At 48.2% G+C, this 16,299-nt stretch overlaps 2 long non-coding RNA genes across 3 annotated transcripts in view; both read right to left on the reverse strand.

Moving 5' to 3' along the window:
- The window catches only part of LOC135911521 (uncharacterized), a 28,624-nt gene extending 26,244 nt beyond the window's left edge, over positions 1 to 2,380 (reverse strand). Inside the window, exon 1 of the long non-coding RNA XR_010567372.2 lies at positions 815 to 2,380. This is a non-coding gene — a long non-coding RNA (uncharacterized lncRNA). The remainder of the gene's footprint in view (positions 1 to 814) is intronic.
- The window catches only part of LOC135911523 (uncharacterized), a 61,349-nt gene extending 46,196 nt beyond the window's left edge, over positions 1 to 15,153 (reverse strand). Inside the window, exons 1-3 of one of the 2 annotated variants that reach the window (XR_010567374.2) lie at positions 14,714 to 15,153; positions 14,295 to 14,471; positions 12,178 to 12,340 (exon numbers count right to left, since the gene is read on the reverse strand). This is a non-coding gene — a long non-coding RNA (uncharacterized lncRNA). Of the gene's footprint in view, positions 1 to 12,177; positions 12,341 to 14,294; positions 14,472 to 14,713 lie in introns of those variants that run through there. The other variant, XR_010567373.2, reaches the window with a different exon arrangement.
- Positions 15,154 to 16,299: the final 1,146 nt, after the last annotated feature.

Consider the following 16,299-nt stretch of genomic DNA (forward strand, 5'->3'; position numbering starts at 1 on the left):
CGGAAGCGTAAATGGGGCGGAGACCACAGGTGGCCGCGTATCATAACCGGGAAATAATGTCTGCGCTATGGCAAATGCGAAGGCGTCTGCGGTTTTGCCAGACGCGAGGCACGCGCTGGAACCCGGGTCAGGAGAGCGTCCACCAACTTCCATTGCTCGGAACGTTCTCAAAATTGAGGCGGCGCTCGTGGTTGGACGTAGCGAAAAACACCAGGCCAACCAGCGTTGTAGACGAGCCGTATGTAAAAATACTGAAAGATATCTATAGTGGCTCCACAGCCACCGCAGTCCTCCATAAAGAAAGCAACAAAATCCCAATAAAGAAAGGTGTCAGGCAGGGAGATACGATCTCTCCAATGCTATTCACAGCGTGTTTACAGGAGGTATTCAGAGACCTGGATTGGGAAGAAATGGGGATAAAAGTTAATGAAGAATACCTTAGTACCTTACGATTCGCTGATGATATTGCCTTGCTTAGTAACTCAGGGGACCAACTGCAATGCATGCTCACCGACCTCGAGAGGCAAAGCAGAAGAGTGGGTCTAAAAATTAATCTGCAGAAAACTAAAGTAATGTTTAACAGTCTCGGAAGAGAACAGCAATTTACAATAGGCAGCGAGGCATTGGAAGTCGTAAGGGAATACATCTACTTAGGGCAGGTAGTGACTGCGGATCCGGATCATGAGACGGAAATAATCAGAAGAATAAGAATGGGCTGGGGTGCGTTTGGCAGGCATTCTCAGATCATGTACAGCAGGTTGCCATTATCCCTCAAGAGAAAAGTGTATAATAGCTGTGTCTTACCAGTACTCACCTACGGGGCAGAAACCTGGAGGCTTACGAAAAGGGTTCTGCTCAAATTGAGGACGACGCAATGAGCTATGGAAAGAAGAATGATAGGTGTAACGTTAATGGATAAGAAAAGAGCAGATTGGGTGAGGGAACAAACGCGAGTTAATGACATCTTAGTTGAAATCAAGAAAAAGAAATGGGCATGGGCAGGACATGTAATGAGGAGGGAAGATGACCGATGGTCATTAAGGGTTACGGACTGGATTCCAAGGGAAGGGAAGCGTAGCAGGGGACGGCAGAAAGTTAGGTGGGCGGATGAGATTAAGAAGTTTGCAGGAACGGCATGGCCACAATTAGTACATGACCGGGGTTGTCGGAGAAATATGGGAGAGGCCTTTGCCCTGCAGTGGGCGTAACCAGGCTGATGATGATGATGATGAACCAGCGTTGACGTGAGAGGCGGCGTTCGTGGCGTCTAGCTGCAGCTGTCAGCTGACGGTGGCGGAGTTGAGCCTCCACGGAATCTGGGTGTCGGCTGGCATGAAGCTCTGCTTGGCGACGCTGTGCCCAAAGCTGCAGGAGTCGAAGATCTGGCGCCGGATGAGATTCCTCGACCCATGACGTTAAAGTGGCCGTTTTGGCTGCCGATTGTAACATTGTGATGGGGTCGCATAGAGGGGCAAGAGCGTCCCTTCATAACGAAGCACGAAACTTGTCCCATTCGATCACCCTACATTGGCGACGGAGGCGGTCAGTTTTCTGAGGGGCTAAGCCGAGCCGAATGGGATGGTGATCACTCCCCCAGCAGTCCGGTTCCCGATGCCAGGTAACTGTCTGATGGCCCAACCACCAGGCCAGGTCCGGTGAATACGCTGGCATTCGTGGGTGGGTGCAACGTCGTGTAGGCATGGATACGTCATTAATCAGATTAAAGTTGTTCTGGGTGAGAGTATCAAGGAGGAGACGTCCACGTTCACTAGACACACACTACCCCCACTCACGGTGAGGAGCATTGAAATCACCGACGATGAGAATAGGACAGCCAGGATGATGCCGACGAAGCCAGGTGATCCACCCTAGACGAAGACGGGGCGCCTGTCCCGAGTGAGGGCGCACATAACACGACACAAGCACAACAGCACGCTGAGAGAGTTGCACCTTTACAGCCACGACCTCTTGCCACGCAGTGCACCATGTCACCATAGGTATAGCCGTCTGAACGAGGGAGGTACGAACATATATAGCTGCTTTGCCTGGTTTATCACCCGACAGGCACGCACGGCGATCTGGGATGGAAGGTGTTGCGTAGCTAGTAAACCCCGAGATTCGAGGAAGAGAGTTCTGCTCCTGCAGGAGGAACGCCCAAGCTCGAAGTGAGCCCAAGCGAATGCGTTCTCGGAGCTCGCCAACCTTGTTAGCGAGACCCCGACAGTTCCATTGAATTACATATGAAGGCGGGTTGGAGGCCATTGTGGCAGCCATCATAATAAGTGCTCCGCAAGAGTGGCAGTTAGGGCCTGTAACTGTTGCACAACATAACGCAGAAGCGATGCCGGGTCGGAGGCGAGTTTAGGCGCAGGTTCACGCACAGACGCAATAGCTGTCGCCGGCACTGGTGAATGACATTTATGAGGCGTTTGTGCCGCCGATGACCTATTTGTTGTCGATGAAGTGTTCGCAGTGACAAGGCGGTTGCGGCGAGAGTTGAGTTTGGATATTTCCGTTTGCAATTTTTCGATGTTGCGGTCGATGTCACCCAATTCCTTTTGAAGTTCCTCCTGGGCCGTTGTACACGCACGATGCCTGTGGCGAGTCCGGCTAGTAACATCGCTGTAAGTTGCCTGAGGAGTAGATACCCCCTTAGATGATGAAGGGTCGTCTTCCTCGATGGCTTCATCCTCTTCTGTTAGCGGAGCGAAGCGGTTGGGAGACACCAACAGGACCTGGGTATGTGAAGTAGGGCGAAAAGTGCGAACGCCGCGTTTACTTTTCTGAACCTTACGTTTCGTTGGGCAAGCGCGATCCGTTATTGAGTGGTCATTGGATTTGCATAGACCACATCGGAATGCTTGGGAGGTGTTTGGCTCATTTGTCTGCACCGGAGCCGGGTTAGGGCACGATGCACGCATGTGGCCTTGTCGTAGGCACTGGTAACAGTATACTACGCTTGGGTGGTATGGACTAAAGCCCCTGCATCTACGCGCCACCGCCGCTCTCTTAAGTAGCGCCAACCTTTGTGTGCGCCGCCTTTTCCCCTCACACCAAATCCGGTTCCGGCATTTCCGCTTCCGGTATTTCCGGTTCCGGCGTTTCCGCTTCCTGGAGTTGCGCTGCGAGAATTCCCGCTCCCATTGCAGACGATGGTGAGGCGCCCGTGCTAAGCAACCGGTGCAAATCTGAGTTGCTCGCACTAGCCATTCCACCAAGCGTCATTCGCGTGCATCTACGCGCTTGTTTGCGTACGCTGCGCCCACACGCTTTGCCTGTTGTCCTCTTTCGCTGACAAAGTGCGGAGAGCAACTGTTATGAAAGAAGCACGTATTGGTACATCCTGTATGAACTTTCTTTTTACTGCAAGGTGGAGGACAGTTGGTCTTTACGAACAGAATATATACAAAATGTAGGCATATGAAGTGTTGACAGAGTGGTACATGCAACGCACAGTATTTGTTCATGCAATAGCAGTAGGTATAAGCCAATTTCACATTTACTTCACAAAGCTTGAATAACTCTGAAAGCATTCAGCAAATCAACGCTGCTCCACTTCACCAAACAAGTAGGTGTCTTTTCGACCAATAACTAAACTGACGTAAATTTGGACGCTTTGAGTAAAGTTGAGTAAGTAAGGATAAACAAGGCCCCTCCATCCTCGCTTCTGCCGGCATAAAACTTCGGTGGCGCGTAGATGGAAGTGCTTTAGCGCTTAGGCCAGGGCCGGATACAAGCGCGACAACAGAAGTATGGCACACCTACCGCCCGAAATACTGCCGTGTTCGCCTCCTGAACACTCGCAATAAAAAAAAAATAGCCATCGTAATCTCACGTTGCAACACACAATTCGCCGTACACCTTTGCTCACGCCACAACACACGAACATAATTCGCCGTACACGCTCGCGTCACAACACTAACACAATTCGCAGTGCGCATCTGCTCGCGTCATCCACACAATTCGCCGTCCACCTTTGCACGCGTTACAACACGCGCACACGCACCAATTCACTGCACACCTCCGCTCATATCGCACAAGAAAAGCACACTTGTTTTCACCATGTCACTGAATGCCCTCCACGCAAATTTGAACTTGTTATATTTCATAGCTTCACGTCATTGCAGTCCTTCACGTAGTGCACGCACTTGGGACGTTCGCTACCTTCGATCGTACGAGACAAGTTCAACCTCAGAATCAACAGCATAAACTCTATGCGTCTGCCATACAAATTGGAGTCGCGAACTCCTTCACTAAAGTCCCTCCATACGTGCTGGCTGGAGGGGATGTATGCTTCAAAACAAGAAGAATTCAAAGGGGACAAGCTGTTGTATTCCGCTGAAGTATTAGTTTGCGGCCGCTGTTTTCCAAATGCACGAAAAACGGGAGCGGTCTCCAAGCGCCCAGGCACTACATTCCACTGTACGTTGTCTCTCGTGGCACAACCCGTCGCAGGTTGACGCGAAGCAGCGAACACGACCAGATCGCCGATTACAATAGGCGGTGGTTCTCGGATGGAATCGCATTCAAAGTTTCAACCGCAGCTGGTTCAATTAAAGCCTCTCTATCGACGCGAAAGTAAACAACGCTAAAAAACAGCGTCACTTCTACTCGGAACAGGAAGTTGAAGCTACGTAAGTTCCGCTTCACGCCGGAAGCTGAGGGGGTGAGTGGGAGAGGAGCGTGAAGGAGGAGGGTAGGTTGGCGGTACTTAGCTTGACCGGCGGTGGCGCGTAGATGCAGGGGCTTTAGTATGGACGAGGTCGAAGGACGCACCCATTGTAGATAAACCGTTTGGGTGGGGTAGCGGGTCCTGAAACTGTTACCAGGCATGTGCGACCACGTCCTAGGTAGCGGGCTAGCAGCACATGATGAGTGTCACAAGTCAAAGTATCACGTAAAGTTTCCGGCGGTTCGTCGGGATCGACCCCTGTTACCACGTAGCGAGAGATGTCCGTGCCAGAGAGCAGGTATGCTTGAACGGGCAAGACGAGTCCACTGGGAAGGGTGATTGCTGTCAATGTGCACAGGGCACACACTTTCTCTAAGGACGGCACCCACACCGACACCGTGTTGGAGGCCCGGTGATATGTGTAGCCTGAGAAGCCCTTCGCGGTGACGCAAGAAGCGAGCGTTTTCTGAAGGGTCGTCGTAGGGATGTCTTCTATGTTGTAGCCTTCCTTTGGACGGATGGCAACTTTGCACGATGCAGGGGGGCTGTTAGACAGGCGTTCCGGGAGAGCATCTGGATTCAACAGACACGCACGCTTCTGCACAGTAGCAACTGACGAGGCAAGCACTGGAGACGCGCCCGGTGATGCAGCGTTGCACAGAGACTCCTGTGTTCGCGCGTCCCCTACCTCGTCTTCCATCGACTCTTCGTTGGTGGCGGTAACCGACTCAGCAGCAGGAATAGTCGCCATGATCTCCACAGCTAACTGCTGCCGCAGCTGCTCTTTCTTGCGCGGCGTTATTGCGCCTTGGCGGGATCGCTGTTCACGCGATGAGGCGGCTAAGCCTAAAGCGCTCTGACTCACTTTAGGCGACGCTGTCTTGCCCCCGGGAGCATCCCGGGAGCCGTCGATGGCTCGGTTCGGTGCCACAGGTGGACTGGCTCCGAGGAGCGGCCAGAGGTGGCGGAATTTCACAGTTCCAAAGGGAAAAAGCACTTCAAAAGCCGGAGCTGCAGGAACACACGTCCGACGAAATCAAGCGCTTGCAGCGCCCCAAGAAGCTTTTGCTGCTGCTGCTGCTCTTGCAAAGGCGGCGGGAGCGCAGAAAGCGTCTGCGGCCTCTGCGGCGACGTTGGTGGGTCCGGCCAGTCTTTCAACTGCGTAAAGAAGAAGGACTTTACGGCTGTGAGTAACTTCTTTCCTTTCGATGATCTACAGTGGTAGAACTAGGAGCCAGTGTTTGGACATGGGGACTTATCTTCGTTAGGACAGCAATTACTTATCAGCGTTTTTAAGTGCGCGCATAAGTGAAAGGGTTAAAGTAGTAATGCGGGGATCGTACTCGCAGCGCGCGAACGCCCAATTCGCAGAACAGCATCGCGTCGTCGGTGCAAGGTTCGTCCAGGTTGACAGCACCGATCGAAGCGATAACGTGACGTACGCGAACAGGGGGAACGACAAGAGCAGGGTGTAGTTCCGAAAGTGCGAAAGCATAGGCGAAGATCGGGCTGATTAGCAGCCGGAAGCATACAGATAGTATATTGGATACGTGGTGACGACACCTCACGATGTTTCAACCGCCGCCTGTCTAACCCGTATATGCCGTACGACATACGGTCATTAACTGTTCAGCTTCAGAGGGGAAGAAGCGCTTGATTCTATTAACGCGATAGCGTTAAGGAGCTCGTGTCGCAGAAAAGCCGGTGTCGTCGGCGTCGGCGTCCGCGGCGTTGACCGTGAGCGATACATCACAGCAGGCACTTCATAAATAAAAAGCAACTTCCAAGATGGGCTGGGTGAGAATCGAACCAGGGTCTGCAGAGTGTGAGACGGAGACGCTACCACTCAGCCACGAGTTCGATGCTTGACAGCGGTACAAACGCGCTTCTAGTGAACGCGGTGTTGCCTTAAAAACGTGCCGTAGAAAGTTATACTGCGGTGTATATCAGTAATTATGAGCATGTAACACACACAAGTCGCTAGTGAACGCGGTGTTGCCTTAAAAACGTGCCGTAGAAAGTTATACTGCGTTGTATATCGGTAATTATGAGCATGTAACACACACAAGTCGCATTTACATGAGTAGCGAAGTACGTTTCCGCTAAATTTCTTCTGCGCTTAGCGCACACGCAGAGCCATCTTGCGGCAAACACAGAAGACCCCCTCCTCTCAATGTACGGTGCTGCCCCGACAGGTGGCGCACCATGCGCGCATTGGGGCTGTGCGCGGACCGGCCTCGACTCCCTCTCCCCTGACGACGCTTCGCCGTGCTCCCACGCGGGTTGCAGAATCAAGCGCCGTTCCCTTCTTTAGATTACTATCTATCTCTCTGCCCGTGCCGATCACGACGTTTGGCAGGCGTAGATCGTTTCCCCCTCCGAGACACCGAGTTCTTTGGTTCGTTCCGTTTGCTCAGGCGCACGTTTCGTTGCCACGCCGAACGCTGCGTTGCTCGACGCTCTCCGTGTGATAGGTGGCCGCAAAGTCCGATGCGGGGCGCCTCGTAAGTGATCCCTGCGCCGTAGCGCATTGTCTTACACCCCTTGGCGGGTCGATGGGAACGCTGTCGCGTTCCACTCTTGAAGGCGAAGCTTAAGCGTCCTCCAATTTTTTAACAGACAATCTGTAGTACTTATTTGGAGCTCCCTTCATTAATAACAGTAGACCATACTGTTTACACAGAGCTTGTGTAGCACCCTCTTTTCTAGCACAAAATTTTTAAGGATTAAGTTTTGTAATACATTTTCTGCTATTCGATATTTTATTTGATATCCAGACTATTTTTTCTTCATTTGATTCGATTCTAAATCTAATTTTCGGTATTAGCACACCCCTCCAAAAAGCTGCCAGTTATATTTGTGCCATTAGTATAGCACATAGATTCAAGAACACCTTTTTACACGTGTTGGTTGTCTTATATGAAGCTGGTAGACGAGATACGATTTGCTATATTTTCTGTCTCTCAGAAGTGTGACTGTAGAATATGAAGTGTAATGTAATTAAATTGTGACCTGGGGGGCAGGTTAAAATTTTGTGCGACTAATTTCGAAAGTTTCTTGGCTGTGGCCGCACGATTTTAATATACCGTTGACTGGCACTCCTGTTTTGCCGAACCACTGTTTCTACTCAAGCACATAAACAAAGCAGGGGGTAAAATTAATGATGGCAAGTAGCTATACGTGTGTGTCAGTGAAAAGTGTACAGCTCCTGATACCTGCGCATGCATGTGGGCAGGGCATGGTCTTGCTGCCAGGCAATAATGCAACATTTTTTGCAGATGCAACGGATGCGTCAGGATGACCACGGATTTTTCTACAAGTTCTTTCGCAAGGCACCGCAGCTCTTGGACAAGCTATTGAGCTTTTTAGCAGAGGACCTCACACGGCAGCACCACATTCGAGAAACCCCTGGATCCTGGAGAACGACTTGCTGTAGCATTGAGGTTGGTAAAGGACAGTTGCCCCTATAGAGTAATCATGTGCCACTGGAGGAATACAGAACACCGTTTCTTTGTCATTTAATGTATCATTTATTTTATTTTATTTACATATTACTGCCCGCCACCTTTTCGAAGCCAAATCAGGAAGGAGTCACAAAACATTGAAGCAAAACAAAAGAAAGTAGGAAACGACTGACAATTAGCGTGCATAAAAAATACTAATACATAATTATAATAATATATTAATAATCATCTTTATTTCTCTCTTTCCACAGAATACAGAATTATACACAACTAACTATTTATTAACTCATAAACAAATGAAAAAAAATGGGACACGAAATGCTGATACAAAACGAGAAATAGTAATGATGGTACTGACAGTGCGCGTGAAAAGAAATACAAGAAAAAATGATCGCATGATCACAGAGACTGAAAGTTTCCACTTACTGCATCACCAGTGTAACAGTTACGGCTAACTCTAAAAAATACTGCCATCGACTGGCATCGCACAAGAGCTACCTCAGTGCTTTTGACCTTGCGCATCCTGTAAAACATGCACTGAGGTATGCTTGCACATGTAGTATTAAACAATGGTGGTAGCTAACCTACACAAATGAATTTTGATCGTATGTCACCCAAAAAGGGCCCCCACAGCCATGTAGATCATTGTCAAGAAAAATCATGTCATCATAATTAGTATTCAAACAATTGAGACATGCGTACTAATTTTTTTTTCAACTTGCATTCAAGCTACTTGGCATCTCGGCAAGACATAAAAGACGTTGCCTTGACTTACTGTGTGGGGATTGAGGCGGCTAGACTCTGCAGTGGTGTGTAAGTCATATAGTGGCGATCGCGCCTGCAAAGTATTAAACTGCAGAACGGCACGACAGCCGCAAAAATTTCTTAAATTTTGTTCAGCTTAAGAAATTTTTTAAAGCTCACATGCTGTTCACGGCTCCCGTCAGGTAGCCCTGCTTCCTGCCAGAGAAGCAGGGTCATACGTATACATGTCTCATTTACGCACTGCCTTCAATGTCACTGATTACGTACAAAGACGTTGGCCAAACATCCAATGCAGAACATGCAAAACCAACTCTGGAACTGAGCCACAGAACACAAAGAATAAAAAATGCAAGGAATGTGGCTTGTGGATGATAGTTGTGGGAGAGGTAGAGGTTGTCTATGTTGGCAGTGAACCTCGCCTCCTGGCTATGTGGTGGCAAGATTTTTCCCTTTCTGCTACCTCTTCTAATAATAATATAACAATTTGAAAAATGCTTGCGCTGCTAGAATACCCCGGCAGGCTTTACAACTTGCAGCATATAACCGAAATTTTCAATGGGGTCTGGTTGAAGGTTCAGTACATTTCTTTATATTTACAGGCATGTACAGGCATCTCTACATGCATGCACAAACTCTACATGCACAGGTGGTGAACTGAAAAAGGTTCATTGCTGCAAGACAGGCTGAATGAGTAAACACATATGAAAGCGATAAACATCTGTCTTGCAACAACAAACCTTTAGTTGCAAGTCAGTGCTTCCTTATCGTAGGTGTGTTGGTAAAACATGTTTACACATCTCTACAGCAGCAATGGCCAGCCAACCAGGCCCACAGATATCAACTTTATGAAATTCTTGAATACCGCACAGAAAATATGGATACAACACAATGTAAAAAACAGACAATGAAACGTATATAAAGCATAAAGGAAAATAACTGCCATTTTATTTGTAATGTCGACATCACAAGGAGAAGGGAAATGAAAGTGGACAAAATATAACTTACCACTGGTGGGAGCTAAAACCAAAACCAATTGAGCTGGAGGCTATTCCACCATCAATTTCATAGAATGTTTATGTGCACTAGATTAGGCTCTTGGAGTATTCTTGCACGAGTAGCACTGGCTAACACTACCAGGGTGAGATCCAGTACATGCACATACAGGCCCAAGAAAGTTTGCAGAGGGATAGCCATTGCTGCAGCTCTACTGGTAAAGCACTGCAAGCATAATTCAAAGGTTGTGGGTTTGTCTCCCATTAATGGGAAGCTACCTTTTCATATACTTTCATTTTCCTCCTTATTTTTCTATTTCTATATAAAGTAATTAAATTCATCAATGATTTCCTTTTGTTTCATTGTCTCTTGGCGTTATCATACAAGAAGTATACATTAAAAACATTAATCTTTGAATTACTTTCCTACTTGCATCAATTTAATTTTCAAGTCGAGATGCGTATCCTCATGGCCTCTCTAATGTGTTTGAGCAGAGAGACGGCAAAAGTTCGAGGTGGTCCTGTGGTTTGCATCTTTTGATTGCACTTGAAACATTGCCTAATTCCTCCAATATTAACTGACTCTAATCTTTGTTTTTCCTTTTCCTCCCCCTTGACTTTGCTTCAGAAGCAATGCTTCCTAACGTATCCAGCCTACGACTGCCTGCTGAAGCCAGCGATGCTTCTGACTGCGGACTGCTATGGTGTGCCTCAGAATCCTCAGGAACCCGAACTTCTTGAAACATCGGTGATTCAAGAGCTTCCAAAATATCCTGAGACTCCATGGACTCATGCGACACCGAAGACAGGGTCGATGCTGGCGTTTGTGACTCTTCACTTGACGGTGATGGCACTTCAAGTGTTGCCAGATCAGAAAACTGGCACATTTTTCGTTAAAGGGACCCTGAAACGCTTTTGATGATTTTCTACAAACGTACTGAGTCGTTGGAGTAGGTCCTTCTGATCAATATTTTACACATCTAAGTGCTCTGCGTAAAGCGTGTAATTTATTATAAGGTTTGAAAAATGCACATCGCTGCCGATCGCAGCGCACTGCCCGGCGGAATTTTAAGCCGCCCCTACCCATATGACCGAAATCACCCATATGACGTTAGTGGGGTGAGCTATCCGATTGGCTGACGAGGGCACGTGATCGATAATTTTTCCAACTTTATGGTAAACAAATGATCTTCGTAATAGTTGGAATGTTAGGTAATTTGTTTTTATAAAAAGAAAGTACCATAAAGGGAATGCACAAGAACAATTTTTCAGTACACTTAGGCACTTCCGGCACACAGCAAGTGTCGTCTGCTTGTGTTACAACGTACCCCATTTTGACGAGAGCTCCGCGGTCAGAGTTGGTCTCAGTCTTTTCGTGAGCACTATGATTCCACTTTGTTGCCTTGTGGACAGCAAACGTAGCGACTGGCAATATGTCAAGCTGCGACATCGTGTCCCTCTGCAAGGCAGCGTACGAGCGAACTGGCTGCTGCGCCATAGACTGCCGCTATACGATCGGCGCCAGGATTTCCGCGTTTGTGGCCGTCACTTTACACTGGAAGATTACTAACGCAATAGCGTTTCGCGAGTCCCGTATTAGGGCAAACATAGGCGCAAGGGGACAGGGTCTGGCCGCTTGACTGTGGCTTAACGGGATGAGCCGAGATGAGCTGAAGGGCAAATGTGAATGGTCTGCACGGTGCAGCCACCTGGTGGCATAGAGCTCAACCATACACAGTAGCAGCAACGAAGCGTATTTTTTTTTTGCGGCTGGTGCGTATTTTTCGCAGGAGTGTAATCATCAACACGTTGTTTTTATAAATGTTTAAAATGTTTTACACTTGGTTAGAGCAATATTAGCGCTTTGTTTGGCTGGTTAAGCGCTGCGCCAACAAGTGTCTGGACCGTGCAGACCGATCAGGCCGCTCACGTACGTCTACCCCAATGTTCCATCATCAGCTTGAGTTTATGCCTTCAGTCATTTGCCGAAATGACCAGCTTGCCTGTGGTTAACGGAATACCAGACACGTTCGGCGCTACGACAGAATGCTAGCAACGCACGCTGCTTCGATAGCTCTCGCTTGGGGTCGACAGCCAAGCGGCTAGCGGAGAGGTTTCGCGTGGGCGGGGGCGGGGTCTAAAACAATCGGAAGTGAACGATGTGACGTCGCATCGTGATGCAGGACCAGTGAAGGCGGAGCTTAGCCCCGCTCGCTCGGCGAGCGAGTTGAGGAGGAAAAGCGTGGCTGGGGAGGAGGGTAACTTGTAATCGCTTGTAGGTCCATTAATACGTAACGCTTCACTTAACTTGTGGTGCGAATGTTATACTTAAGCTGTACCCTACGCGTCTACAAAATTTGTCCGAACCGTTTCAGGGGCCCTTTAAGATGTCTGCAGCACTTCTCTCCTCACTCGATGGGGGCACTGGTGGAAGGTTGGCGGACATCCTGCTTGTGAGTGTAATAAGGTTTGCACATACTGTCAATGTGTAAATAATGTACCAATCTGGATGCGAAGATATATGAAGGCTCAAATCCGTCCACATTTGTTTTAGTGTGTGATTTTATTAGAGTACACTGAATCTCTGAATCGGTTTTGTAGGGACAAAAGTGGCTTGCCTACACAACCAGAATGAACAGTTTCTGCATGCGCGTAAGTGTAGCTTTTGTATCTTTTTCTGTTTTTGCTTGTGATGCATATAAGCAGTTATTATGTGATCTGCATGCCTAAAGCCTAGTGATTACTTCTGCTCAAAACAGTGCATGATATTTGGAATGTTTGAGTTTTGAAATAATTAGCAGGAAGCATTCCACTACATTTACTCAGTAAAACCACTTAATAAATTTCATGTTGAAAGACCTATGCTTGCACTTTCTAAACATAGAGTAGTAGTACCATTAGGTCTTGCTTTAGCATAAGGCTCTCTCCTGTTCTAGTTTTTCTACTTGAAACGTTCTTGGCTTGTAACTTTGTTTTCCTTTCACTTGTTTGTAAACTTCATCTCGTTCTAAACTGTTTTTCTTAACTGAATGTACGTCTAAACACAGTGTGAAGCTGTGTACGTAGTAGTCAGTGCATTTGTTGTTTGTATTTAGGAAGTTACGTCTAATAATGTTTGTCTTTTTGCCATCTGCCTTGTAAAGGGTGTTTTGGCCCAGCAAAGCTGACCTTAGCGAGCAAACCTTTCCAGAAGGTTTCTTACAGCCAAGCTTTTTTGCCTCTTTGGACTTTCCCACCGCTGCTCCTACTGTCTTAAACTGATATTAATGTAGTCGTTGAACTATTGTCATCTCAGCTGACTACTGGCTACTGTCTTGCACGAGTGACCAGTACTGGATGTAGTGCAAATACCAATTATAATAATGTAACTAGATTGTGGTTTGGCATGTAATTTCAATAATCATTTTTTGCACAGTGCGAATGTATTTAAGTGGATCATCTAGTCTTTCCTTGGAAATTTTGCTAAGCAGGAACAGCGTTCTCCACAAACATAGTGAAAGCTTCGCTTAAACCAGTAACCACAGCACCTGGGATCTGCAGAATAACCGCAGGCTGATAATTAGGTAAGGACACTGCTGAGCAGACACAAAAACAATTATCAATTACACAGCTGACAATGTCGTCAGTACTATGGCGCATTTATTCCTACAGCATGACGACACTGAATGAATCCCTAAGCAAGCTAGGCAATATTTGAGGATCTGTGATGAAGCACTGATTTGCACACTGCTGGCAAGCAACAAAATGCAAAATTAAAACTGTGCATTGAAGTGCCCAGTGTACACGTGAATATAGCAACATTCAATACTCAGTTAAATACTGGCCGTTGACTTGCACGCTGCCTTCTAGGATTACTGCACAGAATAAAAAAACTACTTGCATGTTTTGTGTTTTGTTTTCGTGTGTGCATCATGCAAGCCCTTTTCTTTTTATTCATGCTGCTAATTTGTATGTGATATTCTCTGTACTTCTGTCTTATGCTTCATTGTTAGCTTTTTAAGTGCTATTTTACTTGTTATTTTGTACCTGTTTTTCTGCTTTCTCTGCTCCCCACTGCAAAGTCAAACTGGCTTTGTGGGTACCTAAATAAATATGCAAAGCTATTATTGTACTGCTTGTATGTCCCCTTACCGGATCACATTTAACGAAATATGCGATAATCGGAGCGGCGATGCAGCACAAATACTTTATCGCCAATTAGACAAAGCTGAATATAATGCATACTGTGCGTGGACGTGCTTGCGTAAGCACAATTTTGATTCGATTCCCATAAGCGCGGTGCATTGCCAGCTATAATACGAACATACGGCATCGCCGGTCAACGTGGTAAAGGGAAAGCACTAAAATCCCGTGTTTCATTTTTAACACGCCGGCTTAGATGGAAACTTCAAGATCACTTACGGTCTACACTCCATTGTGTAGCGCAGAAACATCATCTGGTCGAAAAACAGCCAGATGACGTCGTCGTGAACGTCGACTGGCACGGCGCGGCTCTTTTCTTTCTGAAACGTCTTCCCAGGCGCCGAAATTTATTCCCCAGGGACATCCATCACTTCTGCAGCGCTGTGATAACGTCATCTGTACAGATGAAACGCGTTTTCGACATCTGCGAGTCTGCTGATGAGAGAGGCAGCTTATACCAGTGCCACGCAGCTAGGCTTTCGATGGCGATCGAGCGCGATCAAATTTCTCGATCACGATCGGTTCTACGCAGATCGCGCGGTACAGGCACTCGTGATCACAAAATCCGACCGCGATCGGGCTCGATCGCGATTGAAACTGCTCCGCTATGACGCCCGTAGAAAATTCCGAGCACTCACCTGTTCGGCAGCGTTGGGTATGACGATCCACGACCACCTCGTCAAGTGCTTGTTCTAGTGGCGCTTGTGTTTCGCCTGCTACCAAAGCGCAGGTCGAGCCTCAACGCAGGCGATCAGTGATTCGTTGTTGATCGCCTCCATAGACTCTGTGCTCTATCGACACGAAACCAGCAGCGACTCCCGGCGTCTCCGCACGATTCTGAAACTTCAACAACCTTTCTGAACCACCGGAAGTGTACATGCGGCCCACGGGACGTCAGTGCACAAGCTGCCACTTCCGTCGCGTACGCTCAAAATGACGCCCAAGATCAAGACCTCCTTGACGCGCGCGTTTCCTGCGCGTCTGCCCTCTCTAGACGCGTAGGACAGGCGCGTACGGCCTCGCAGACGCGTGACGCGCAGCCAGGCGCGCACGATTCACCGCGTGTGGTTGGGCCTTTAGGGGAAAACTCGGAGCGCACTGCATCGCGATGCGGTGAGCGCTGGAGTCAGGCGGCGGCAGCAGCTCCCGCAGGCGCAGGTGCTCGAGGGGCGGGGTCTTGAACGGAGTCGTCTGCTACGGCGGCGCGCGCTGGCCGCATTGTCGGGAAGCGTTCTGCTGTCATTTGCAGTGCGCCGATCTGATCGTTACTGCATGAAATGAGCCGGTATTTACTAAGCGTTGTGCGACACCCACTGATACGCCTCGAAGGTAAGTTCATCGCTCAAAGGTGCAGGGCACTCACAGACGACGTACTGATTCCATACATTCTTGACGGCCCGTTCCTGGAAGGCGACTATATATTCTAACACGATAGGCTGCCGATCCACACTACTTGTGTTTTGCAAGAACTGCTGGAAGAGCGCACCGTCACTCTCTTGGAGTGGCCGCCTCAATCCCTGGGCGCCAACATCATTTAAAATGTCTGGGGCTCGTTGAAAGTATCCCTGACGCATGATCCCCTCTATCAGTCGCCCGAGGATAGGCTTCGATTCACCATCATCAGCGACTGAGACGTGCTGAGAATGAACACATCCCTGATCAAGTCACTCTCTACACTTCACTGCCTTCCAGGATGAGCGCTGTCATCGTTGCCGCTGGAGATATGACGAGATGCTAACTGAAGTTCGGAGCATGACGTGTCCAATTCCCCGCCGGCGGGCAGGGTCTGTCTGGTGTAGTGATTGATTGTCGAGAAAAATAACTTCCAGCTCGTTGTCTTACCCTAAATCATTCCTTTAATCGCCTCCGTTTGTGTCATCGTGTTCGACTCCCATAGTTATCATTGTTGTGCGCTTTCTTTTCCTGTCGAGCCAAATAAAGACTGAGCACGTTGCGCGCAATCGCACATCTTGGCGCATCTTGCCGCTGCTTATTACGGTAGCACACACAGTGAAGAAATATACATGCACGCGCTCAGTACCCCGGCCTTTCTAAAAAACAAACGAAGCATGCTGTCAAAAGAAGTTTGTGGAACTCCATTATCGCCAATGAAGGCTCAGAGTTTGGCGTCGCACAACGTTTAGTAAAAAATATTAGCTCAGTTCCTGCAGTACCGATGAAATCGATGCACTGCCCCTGACAGTAGCACGCTTCCCGACAATGT

Source organism: Dermacentor albipictus, chromosome 7, assembly GCF_038994185.2.
Source record: "Dermacentor albipictus isolate Rhodes 1998 colony chromosome 7, USDA_Dalb.pri_finalv2, whole genome shotgun sequence".
NCBI lineage: Eukaryota > Metazoa > Arthropoda > Arachnida > Ixodida > Ixodidae > Dermacentor > Dermacentor albipictus.